The sequence below is a fragment of the Dasypus novemcinctus genome, chromosome Y (assembly GCF_030445035.2).
Source record: "Dasypus novemcinctus isolate mDasNov1 chromosome Y, mDasNov1.1.hap2, whole genome shotgun sequence".
Lineage (NCBI taxonomy): Eukaryota > Metazoa > Chordata > Mammalia > Cingulata > Dasypodidae > Dasypus > Dasypus novemcinctus.
This window is the reverse complement of record NC_092216.1, coordinates 28,876,037-28,887,271: the sequence shown is the minus strand read 5'-3', so window position 1 is coordinate 28,887,271 and position 11,235 is coordinate 28,876,037. Positions and strand designations below refer to the sequence as shown.

Genomic DNA, 11,235 nt, shown 5'->3' with positions numbered 1-11,235 from the left:
GAGGTAAGGGTAATAGGTAACTTGATTTTGTGCTGAATGTCACGTATGTTAGGGATAGATATACTAGTCCCTTGACTCAATAAAGTTGTCTGATGAGCTTGAGAAATCAATGCTCTCAGATCCCCTGAACCCAATCTCTCTTCATCTTTCATTCCCGATATCCTCGGGTCACCGACTAAGACTCCGACAGGTGGCGCCCTAACATGGGGCCCAAGGCAGAGGATTCATCAACACATGGCAGCATAGAATCTTCCACCTCTGGATCGGGAACACGGAAAGCTGAAAAGCCTTTTTTAAGGTAAGGAGCGTCAAAATTAATTAACCCGGGTAGATTGTTGCTTCATATTATTAAGTTTTGCTTTCTGCTAGCATCAGGGGATGGGTAATCAACCAGGACACTTGGAAGAATATTCACAGGTTTTGAAAACACTGTTGCACAGTGAAGACATCACAGTTAAGACTGCAGATTTGTTAGAATTGTTTGCTTTGGTTCAAAAGCATTGTTATTGGTTTCAACCACAAGGAAAGAATTTGATGAATGTTAAGCAGTGGAGGCAAGTAATGAAAGCATTGCGGAGAGTATATTAGAAAGGAGAGAATATACCTGTATCAGTTTGGGCCTTAGGACAGCATATTGCTGCTACATTATATCCTTTGCAGTCTGGCAAAGAAGAGATTGTTCTTTTCTCAAGGGAGGAAATGGCTATGAATGATACAGGTAAAGACAGGAATTTGGAGGAGGATCAGGAAGAAGAGGAGTTATTTGAAGTTAAAGACACAAATCCGTTCTTAACTAAATCCATGTTGGAACTAAATATTTCTAAGGCAAACATATATCCTAATTTAACTCATGATGTTCCTTCTGCACCTCCAGAACCTGAAAAAGTACCTAGTAGGCTTTTCTCTATGGACCTGCCTTATGTTCGTAGCAGCTTTAAGCCAAATCCTGTGCCTGTTACTCCATTAATGAGATGTCTTTTACTGGGATCTAGTCAAGGTGAGCCTCTGGCTATGCAAGCTGTAGCAGCTTTTCCTGGAACTATTCAACAAATTCCTCCTGATGTTCAACACCCACAAGGGGGAATTTATGCTCATCTTGAGCCTCTTTCTTTTAAAGTATTAAAGGACCTCAAACAGGCATGTACTCAATATGGCCCTCAGAGTCATTATACTATTGGATTGGTGGAAGGACTTGCAAATTCCTACAGATCAAGCAATTATTGAAAGATGCCATCATACTCTCAAGACTATGCTTTTAAAACAAAAGGGGGAGATGATGGCGTGATATCACCTAAAGATCAATTGGCTAAAGCTTTATTTACCTTAAATTTTCTTAACATTTATGATTCTATGACACCAGCTGAATGTCATTTTGGACACTCTCAAAAATCCACAGAAATTGCAGAATCTGAGAATCAACTAGTATTTTGGAAAGACATTTTGAGTAATGAATGGAAGAAAGGCAGGGTTAAAGTATGGGGGCGAGGTTATCATTTCAGAAAATGGAGAAGAAATCTGGCTTCTGGCAAAAAGGATTAAACCTAGGACTGAAGAAGTGGAGTCTTCTACACATATGGATCCTACTGATAGTGAGTGAAACCGGCAATGGTAATGGTAATTACACATATTAGGCTTATATCCCTAATCCCCCATTACTTCGAGTGTTAACCTGGAAAGATCCTTCTTTTTCTGTTTATTTGAATAAAACTCATATATTTCCTGGACCCATGGATGATAGACTGTCACTTAAGCCACGAGAAGAAGGACAAAGGATTTATAATCTCCTTCTTCCATTTGATTTCTGACCTCTTTGCTTTGGCAATCGCCCACCATGTATGGCTGTGAAAAATAGAACTATGATCAATTTTAGCCATAATAATACTAAATCTTTGGTAACTTTATTCCCATCCTATCAATACGAAGAATATAAGTATCCAAGTTATAGTTGTCCTAAGAGGAATGCTGGTGATATGCAAAGATGGTATGAATGCCATATGGGAAGAGGATCTGTTGTTTTTAATGATTCCTATGGAATAGTTTGGGAAAGTGCCCCTATGGGGAATCCCAACAAATATAAGGACAGATTTATTTGGTAAGGTATAAACAGCATGAGACAACAAATTAGTAATATGCAGTATTCCTTTCATGAATCCCTTGATTTGGATGAGAAAATAATTTTTACCAAAAATAATAGTGATTGGAATAATATAGGGAAATGGGTCCCTCTTCCGTGGTGTAATAGCACTGGAGTCCATGATCAACAGCAAACATGGAAAGTCTTCTTAGGAGTGGCATCTCCTTCTGAATGGAAAGGTAATAAAAATATGGATGGACAATATTTACAATTAGATCAAATTAATCATTTTCAATCATGGTCAGAGATCCATATGTGTTTGTGGTAGGGAAGGCTACCATTACTGAAAATGCTTTATTTTATAAGGATGGGGCTTTGTGTACTTGCTTGTCTGAGAATATTTTACAGAATGGAGATATTATCAACATGGCTCACTGAAGATGAGGGGTGTGGATCCCGGTGAAAATGTATCGGATGTGGCAGTCATCTCCTGAAAGTCATCTTCTTTTCCACCTGGCTCAAGGACTGTTCAAACGATCTAAGAGATTTTTGGGACTTCTCATAGCTGGCATTCTTGGCTTCATTGGTGTCATCACTGCTGCTGCCACTGCTGCTGTTGCACTGCATGAGATGGTGCAGACACAGCAATACATGCATGATTGGCACAAGAATGCAAATGGCTTATGGCATAGTCAGGAGCACATTGATGAAGGACTTAATAACAGAGTTAGTGATTTGGAATCTGCTCTTTTAAACTTAGGAGACCAAGTTTATAATTTGAATTTGTTAAGAGGATTGAAATATGATTGGAATGAAAGAAATTTTTGTATTACTCCTTTGGATTATAACATTTCTATGTTTCAATGGAATAAGATCAGAAATCATTTGTTAGGGCACAAAGGAAATATGTCATTAGAAATTGAGGAATTGCAGAAAAAGATTTTAGAAATGTCTCATAATCAGATATACGTAGATAATGATAAGGACATCTTTAATGATTTGATTTCACATTTAAATAAGTTTAATCCTCTTGATTGGTGGAATCATTTCTTATCTGCCTAAGGCATTTCTTATCTGCCTTAGGAATAAGGATATGTGTATTAATCCTGTTGCTTATGGTTGTCGCTTGCCTGGGTAAAGGTGTTTGCCAGAGATTGCACTGTTTGGACACAATGGGACAGGCTAATAACTTAGGACTTGCTAAAACACTACAATAGTACTCCGAAGTCAGTGAGCTTGACTGGTAGTCAATGATGAGTAAGACCCTCTAGGGGGCAACCTAAGACAGGCACAGTCACCCTGACTAAAACAAAAAGGGGGAAATGTGGGAAACAAAGGCATGTTGTTTCCATGGAAGCAAGTTACTTCCTTGACCACTGAGTCAAACTGTCCCTTGTGATTATCAGTGCAGATCACAATCTTGGCTGGGAAAGCACACCTGCAGGCAGAAAAATAACATATAGAACAGAATGACCTGAGAAACAAGATTTATGAGTATAGTTACTGATTTTTATAATAATAGTTCCAGTAAAGTTTGTTGGTGTTCATCAATCACGAGTTAATATAGAATGAGGTAAGGGTAATAGGTAACTTGATTTTGTGCTGAATGTCACGTATGTTAGGGATAGATATACTAGTCCCTTGACTCAATAAAGTTCTCTGATGAGCTTGAGAAATCAATGCTCTCAGATCCCCTGAACCCAATCTCTCTTCGTCTTTCATTCCGGACACCCTTAGGTCACCAACTAAGACTCTGACACAATTTATTTCATTTTTATGAATTTCAAGATGTGGCTAAACTGACATGATAATAGAAAATCAGAACATGGGTGAATATGTTGTGAGGGTATGTATTGAGTGAAGGGTATAGGGATTATTTTCCAGATTAATGGAAATGATTCCTATCTTGATAGGGTCATTAGTACTGTAGGGACAGGGGATGAAACTTTTAGAAATATGACCAGGCATGCAGTTATGGTCAGTACCTTTCATTGTATTTAAAATGTTTACAACAATTTCGAAAACAATGAGAGAGAAAAATGTTCGTAAGAATATACAGAGTTTCACTCATTTATAGGATATCTAAATATGTCTCTTCCTCCCCTTTTATTTGCAGCTATATTTAGCACTATACTTGATAAAAATATGTCCAAGAGACTTAAACATTTGGTCCATCCATGTGCCAGTTGAGCCCTGAATTACAGAAGCATTGCAGTACCTACTCTCCAATTCATTGGACTCGCCCAGGACAACCAACCTGGAGATGATAATGGATAATGTCCATCACAATGAACAGAAAGTGTCTTTTGATTGATTCTTGGGAATCTGTGAGAGCTGGGTAAGGAGCCCAATGACACTAGTCCAGACTTCACATTCCACAGCCTCCAGGGGGGAGCTGAGGCATGTGTCAATATTCACCAGCATTCTGTTGTGTTTCATATTTTTGTTCAGACTTATGCAGTCTGTTATAAGCCAAATTTTTATAAGGCATGAAAAGCAGCTTGCAGACAGGCATACTAGCTACAGTGATTGACAAACAATGTCAACTTCTTGATAAGATGAGTGCTGCTCACAAGAGGTAAGCAGAGAGTAAGTGATCTTTAGGGGATGCTAGGCTAGAGAAAGTGACTTTATTTATTTTTTTTTAAAAGATTTATTTTATTTCTCTTCCCTTCCCATTGTTTGATCTCTGTGTCCATTCACTGTCTGTTCTTCTATGCCCACTTGCATTCTTGACAGGTGGCACCAGGAAACCATCTCTTTTTCTGTTGTGTCAGCTATTGCTGTGTCAGCTCTCTATGTATGCAGTGTCACTTCTGAGCAGTCGCCACTTTTTTCATGTGAGGAAGCTCTCCTTGTGGGACACACTCCTTGTGTGGGGGGCACCACTAAGTGGGGAAACCCCTGTATGGCAAGGCATTTCTTATGCATGGAAGCACTGCACATGGGCCAAGTCACCACATAGGCCAGGAGGTGCTGGGTACCGAACCCTGGGCCTTCCATATGGTAGGTGAATGCTCTGTCAGTTGAGCCACATCTCCTTCCTAAGAAACTGACTTTAAAAATGTCCAGCGTTATTGACGCCTACAGAAAGGCTAAGGGAACAACAGCAATGTTGATGGAGGAATTAACTTCGGTGGTCCTACAATTATGGGAAGAGGATCCAAATGTTCCAAACAAGAAGAAGTGAAGAAGATGCTGAAAACACTGAAGGCTCAAGAAGAGGATATGAAAACCACCAGAGCATCAAGCACTTTTCCAAATTAAATGTATTGGGAATCCCTTCCACTCCCTGATGTTTCCTCCTCCAGCAGCGGGCCTGGGTCAGTCTTAAAGGAGCACTGAGCTTCTGTTTCACTCAGGCCTGCAGAGCCAACAGGCAGGAATGACCCTCTCCAATTCCATCTGAGAGTCTTTGAGGCCAGTGGATCAACAGAACTTCTTCCATGGGCTGGAGATCCTGTACCTTCACCTCCTGGACATATGCATGATTTCCTCCTTGGTCAATTCCTCCTTCAAACACACATAGTTTGAACTTGAGGGACACACCAGAAATATGTGACTTTCTTATTATAGAATCTCAACATGAAAGGAGCTACTACAACTGATGAGATGGTTAATATACTTAAGAGACTTAGCTCTTTTTTATATATGATCTTTGCATGTTTATTAACCTTATCATATTTATAATTTAAATTTTGTTGCTTTTATCAGCATAAACTTTCTTTTATTTGTTCTCATTTACATTATATCTATTTAATATATTAAACCCATGCAGTTCATTAATGAGATTTTTAAAATACAAAAGGAATATCAACTTGCAAGAGTTTGTTCCCAAGAAAATTAAGTTATAATTAAAGGAAAAATTTACCTAAATATGTAATAGGTAAAAAATTAAAATAGAAGAAGTTTTCTCTCTTGGGGGGAAGATAAACAGCCTACTTACAAAGAACATTATATAATTCAATGGAATATTCAAAAATAATGAAGAATAAAAATTTAAAAGTGATATCTTCACATGGAGATATTTTTATTTCCATTCAAGAGTGCTGCAGTATGGGTTCTCTGAGCAGGAAGAAATCCCTCCTGGACAACATCAGAAAATCTATACTCCACATCCCACACTCATCTCTCACTCCTGCTTTCCACTTAAATGACACACCTCAAAGGAAAGCTGAGGGTACAGCAAGGAGCTCCTTTCCCAGGGAAGCAGCTGGTATCCCTATGATAATCATATAATGATGTTATGAGAGACTGTGAGGGAAAACTGGAGGTTTCTAATGACTACCGAGGAAAGCAGCAAGTGACCTGAGCATATGAGGCATCCACATGACATAAATGAACCAATACAGCACCATGACTTCTCCCCAAAATAGAAAAGAAAACTGGACTAGGTTGTGGGGTTAGATCAGTGAAGGTAATAAATCATTGTCACTATGGAGCTGATAATTTAGGAATAGAAGATTTGAAAAGAAATTAAAGAGAATCCATGGCATATCAGGAAATGTTAAGGGTGATGGAGAAGCATAAGCAGGGAAGGTCGGAGTGTAGCTTTTGGGACCAAAAAGGGGGCTCATGGAAATAGACATGAGGAAGCTCTATCTGAGCAGTGTGGGTTTCTGGCACAAGCACTGAAGGATGAGGGGCCAGAGCAGATGAGAGCACTCAGTAGGTGTGATGAGCATGAGGTTTGTGTGGACCAGCCAGGGTCCAGAGGAGCTGGAGCACACTGAGTCACATGCAGGGTGAGGGGGCTAAAATTGACATAGGCCAGAGGACTGAGGACACTGTCACTATGGTAGGGGAAAGCATTTTAATTCACAATGATGGTGACTGCAATGTAGAGGAAAAGGTAAAACAGAGACAGGTTTGGGACTCTGACCATGACTTTATGCTGAGCATTGTGAGGGCCAGAACCTGGTGGGAACCATGTAGATGGAGACACAGTGACAAGGGCAGATCCAGGACATGAGTCTTGATGACTGTGGGTGCAAGAACAATAGGAGATAGGAGGTTACCACTGAGAGTTTGAGCTGATATCTGCATGAGGGTGGCATCCTCCAAAAACAGGGGTGGCTGGCAGAGGAATGTATCTGTTGGGATATTGGACTGGGATCATTTATGAGGGGAGAGCTTACATAATCTCCTTAGTCATCTCATTGCAAATAACAAGTGCTCAGGATCACAGCAGCAAATTAGACACGGAGATATGATCACATGTGCAGTGGTAAAGTTAATGGATCATCAGTGAGAGCTGAGAGTTTAACAGAGAGGTTTTCCAAGTTATAGGAAGATTCCAAAGGGTAAACTGGTGGGTCTCCTTATGGCCAGATTCCTGTTTAGCATTCCCTGTCATCAACGTCACAAGCTGCCTCACTAGTGGACTGCCCAGTCTGTAATCCCAGGTGACGGCTTGGATTTTACAGAATCCCTCACCAGTCACTGTCCCTACCATGGGCAGTAACAGCTTAGGTAGTCATAAAGCCAGCAAGAGAGCTAGAGAATTGGCCTGAGCCTCCCACATATTCATAGTATAGGAAGGAGGGGCAGTTCTTGCCCTTTGGCTAATAAAAGGTCATGCCAACCAAGGTAATACCTGGATACTATCTCTGCCTGGGAATGGACTTTTACCTCTGGAAGTCTGACTTCATGACCAAGTGCTCCTTACTACTGAGGTACCTGCCAAGTCCTCATGCTTCTGAAAGTCATTCCCAGAATTTTAACCTAATTTCATATTGAATACCTTCTTCTTTCACCCCAGTCTCCAAGCCAGGGGTGCAAAATACTTAATTTTGCAGCCCATCCACTTGGAATGGATTCCTAGGGCCTGCTTGGATCTTAGCCTGAGAGTGCTTAAGGGAATCCTGAGAAGAAATTAAAAGTTAGACTTATTATTATTATTAAGTCATCCATTGCTCATGAAGAGAGTTCAAGGTTGTAAATGTTTTCCCAGGCTCACCACTTTGGAATGGAAGGGTCAGTCCTCAGTGCCTTCTCAGGAGTAATAGCTCGGTGGGACCAGAAATCCCGTGGTCACCGTAGGAGCCAGAGCAGTAGGAGAACCTGTGCTGCCAGCTGTGCTGAGTGTGTACTTCCCCTGAATCCATCTGCTCAGGTGGGGCAATGTCAGTTAGAGATATCATTTGTAGTGAAATGTATTTTTTAGTTCTGAAAACTGGTGGGAGCAACATACCACAAATGGGTTGGCTTTTCTTATGGAAAGTTGTCAGGCTAAAATCTTTCATCAGAAGCTGTGAAAATGTCCAAATCAAGGCATTATCTTAGATGCTGTCTTCCCGAGGGATGCTTGATACTTGACAAGACACAGTGACATCTCTGCCGATTCGAGTCACTGGCTTCTCCTCCAGGCTCTTTTTCTAGCACATGTGGGCAGTCAGGTCAATGGCATATTTCTTCCCTCTCCTCAGACTTCTCAGCGTCCTCTTTTGGTAGTTGTGTGTGCACTGCTGATCTCACCCTTCAGCCCCTGGGACCTCTCTCATCAGGTTCTTGGGGCTTATCTGATTGCTGCAACTTTTTTTTGCATTTCCACTGCTTTTAGTCCACCCTTTAAAAAGGACTCAAATAGGAGGATTAAGGCCCACCCTGTCTCTTGCCATCTAACTAAAGGACCTGAACAGGAGTAATTTAATCAAGAGTTGCCACATCCAATGCACAGAAAGGGATTACCTCCATGGACATGACCTGTTCTGAGATCCACAGATAGCTTCAAATTGGCACAGTTGGGTTCATGCTGCCCTTTCTAGGGATCAGAAAATATGATGTTCCTGTAGCAAGTCCTGCAGAGGTGGGTGTAGGGGCTCCCCCTTCTGCTAGTTTTCAGGAGAGCCATGCCATGAATGGCAAAGGCCTGTTGGTGAGGTTGTCTGTGTAGTGGTGCATGCAGTAACCACCACATGCATATGGACATGGACATATATATGTACATATAAATACACACATATGAAGTTATATATGCATATCCTTTCCTTTATAACCCATATTCCCTTATCTCACTGATGGCAATAATATTTTTTCCCAAAGTCCTCTTACTTTTTTCTCTTTTCATCACTCCATTTTTTAGTATACTTGTTTGATCTCTATGTTTCCTACTACAAATCTCCTCAAATATCTAGTGTTCCTGGTTGCTTAGTCACATTAGCTACTAGGGGTATGCATCTGTCTAAGAAACTGTGTTTTTATGTGGGTCCTGTGTCTTTTAGTGTATTTCTTTGGGTTGATGGAGTAGTTTATTTATAGCAATTTTATTGAGATATTATCATGCATAGAGTCCATCCAAAGTGTGCAATCAATGGCTCTCAGTATAATCAGTGTTGTGGAACCATCACCACAAGCAATTTTAGGACATTTTCATCATTCCAAATGGAAAACCCCATAATCAACAGCAACTACCTCTCAATTCCTCTGTCCTTCCCCCACCTGACATAACCACTAATTACCATTCTGTGTCTACAGGTTTATTTATAATTGCATTTTAAACAAAAAAGACCTCTACCATTTGTAGTCCTTTGTGTCTGGTTTTCTTCATATAGGAAAATGGTTTTTATTGTGGTGATTTTCTAATTAGAGGTGTTCTAGGTTTATATAAATTCATGAAAAATACAACATTCCCATATCGCCCCCTCTTGTTGACACTTTGCATTGGTGTGCTAACTCTAATGCGAGTGTTAAAATATTACTGCTAAGTAAAGCCTGCAGTTTTCTGCGGTGGTTTGCTTGGTCGGTAGAGGTGGGGTCTGGCTGTAGACAAGGGGTCGGTCCAGCTCTGGATGAGGGGTCGGTCCCGCTTGGGATGAGGGGTCGGTGACACTTAGGACGAGGGGTCGGTCCGGCAGCAGACGAGGGATCGGTCTCACAGGGGTTGCGCGGTTTGGCTGACGGGGTCGCCCGGCAAAGCCGGCGACGGAGGGGTCGCCCGGAGAAGCAGGTGATGAAGGGGTCGCCTGGAGAAGCAGGTGACGAACTGGGGACAAGGGAGGCCAGGCCCTTGTCAGGGCTCTCAGGACTGGAGGGCGCACAGCAGAAGAACTACCACGGAGACAAGGTAAACACGCAAGTCCACTTTACTGAGGGAGAGGCAACAGTTTTATAGGGGCTGGGGAAGGCTGATTGGTCGAAGCCATGCCCTGTTCTGATTGGTTGCTGGCGAAAGGTCAGTGGGCAATACTGGATGGGGGAGAAGTGGTGGTTAGGGATTGGCTGTCGCTGTTGCTGGGGGAAGGGGCAGGGTTTAGGATTGGTAGCTGCTGTTGCTGGGGTGGAGGGCAGACTTGAGTTTCCCACCCACGCCTGGCTGTTGCTGCTGTCGGGGGAAGGGAAAAGGGCAGACTGGATTTTTCCACCCACGCCTGGCTGTTGCTGCTGTTGGGGGAGGGGAAAAGGGCAGACTGGAATTTTCCACCCTGCGCCTACTCAGGGAGAAAGAAGAAGAAGGGTGCCACCCCACAGGCATTGTGTGGCACCATCTGGGAGGAGGGGCGGCCACAGAAGCATGGCTGCTGAGAAGGGGAGACCCGAGGGCACTCTGCGCCCATGCCGAGCTCCCTTCAGGGGTGGCGGTGAGTCTGACCAGCCACCCTATTATGGGGGCAGTGGCTTGGCCTGCCGCGGCTGCTCCCCTGCCAGGCCAGCAAACCACACTTCAGCCCGAGGGGTGACCGCATTTCCCCCTTCTTTTCAAATAAGGGCCAGGATGGCAGCAGCAACAAGTAGCCGAGGCCCAAGAGGCAGTAAGCAATGAGGGAAGCGGGGCTGAAGAGGGAGGTGAGTATGACAGGGATATAAATGTACAATTTAGGGGGCGGTATCTTGCCGTTGCAAGCAAGGGTGGCCAATGTCCAATTCTTGTTGATCTTGGCAGCTATAAGATCTATCTGCTGTTAAAAGTCCAGGATGACAGCGCATTGCAGGTAGTTGATCTCTCCTTGGCAGCGAAGACATTGTAGGAGAGGATTACTTTTTCCTGCCAGAGGCTTACTGTCCAATTAAAAGGCTGATGGCTGGGGTTGGTGAGTGCAATGGGGAGTGTGAGGAAAAGAAGGGTGACGGTTTTGGACAAGAGGAGGCTTGGTGAAGTCATTATGGGAGGAAGATGAGGAGTAAAGCATAAAAAGAGGATAATAAACAGAAAGGTGATGGAG

At 42.5% G+C, this 11,235-nt stretch overlaps 1 long non-coding RNA gene across 1 annotated transcript; it reads left to right on the top strand.

Moving 5' to 3' along the window:
- Window positions 1–245: 245 nt before the first annotated feature.
- On the top strand, window positions 246–2,500 carry LOC131277963 (uncharacterized). The gene is made up of 3 exons (XR_011648048.1): window positions 246–298; window positions 1,500–1,608; window positions 2,471–2,500. It is a non-coding gene; the product is annotated as an uncharacterized lncRNA (long non-coding RNA).
- Window positions 2,501–11,235: the final 8,735 nt, after the last annotated feature.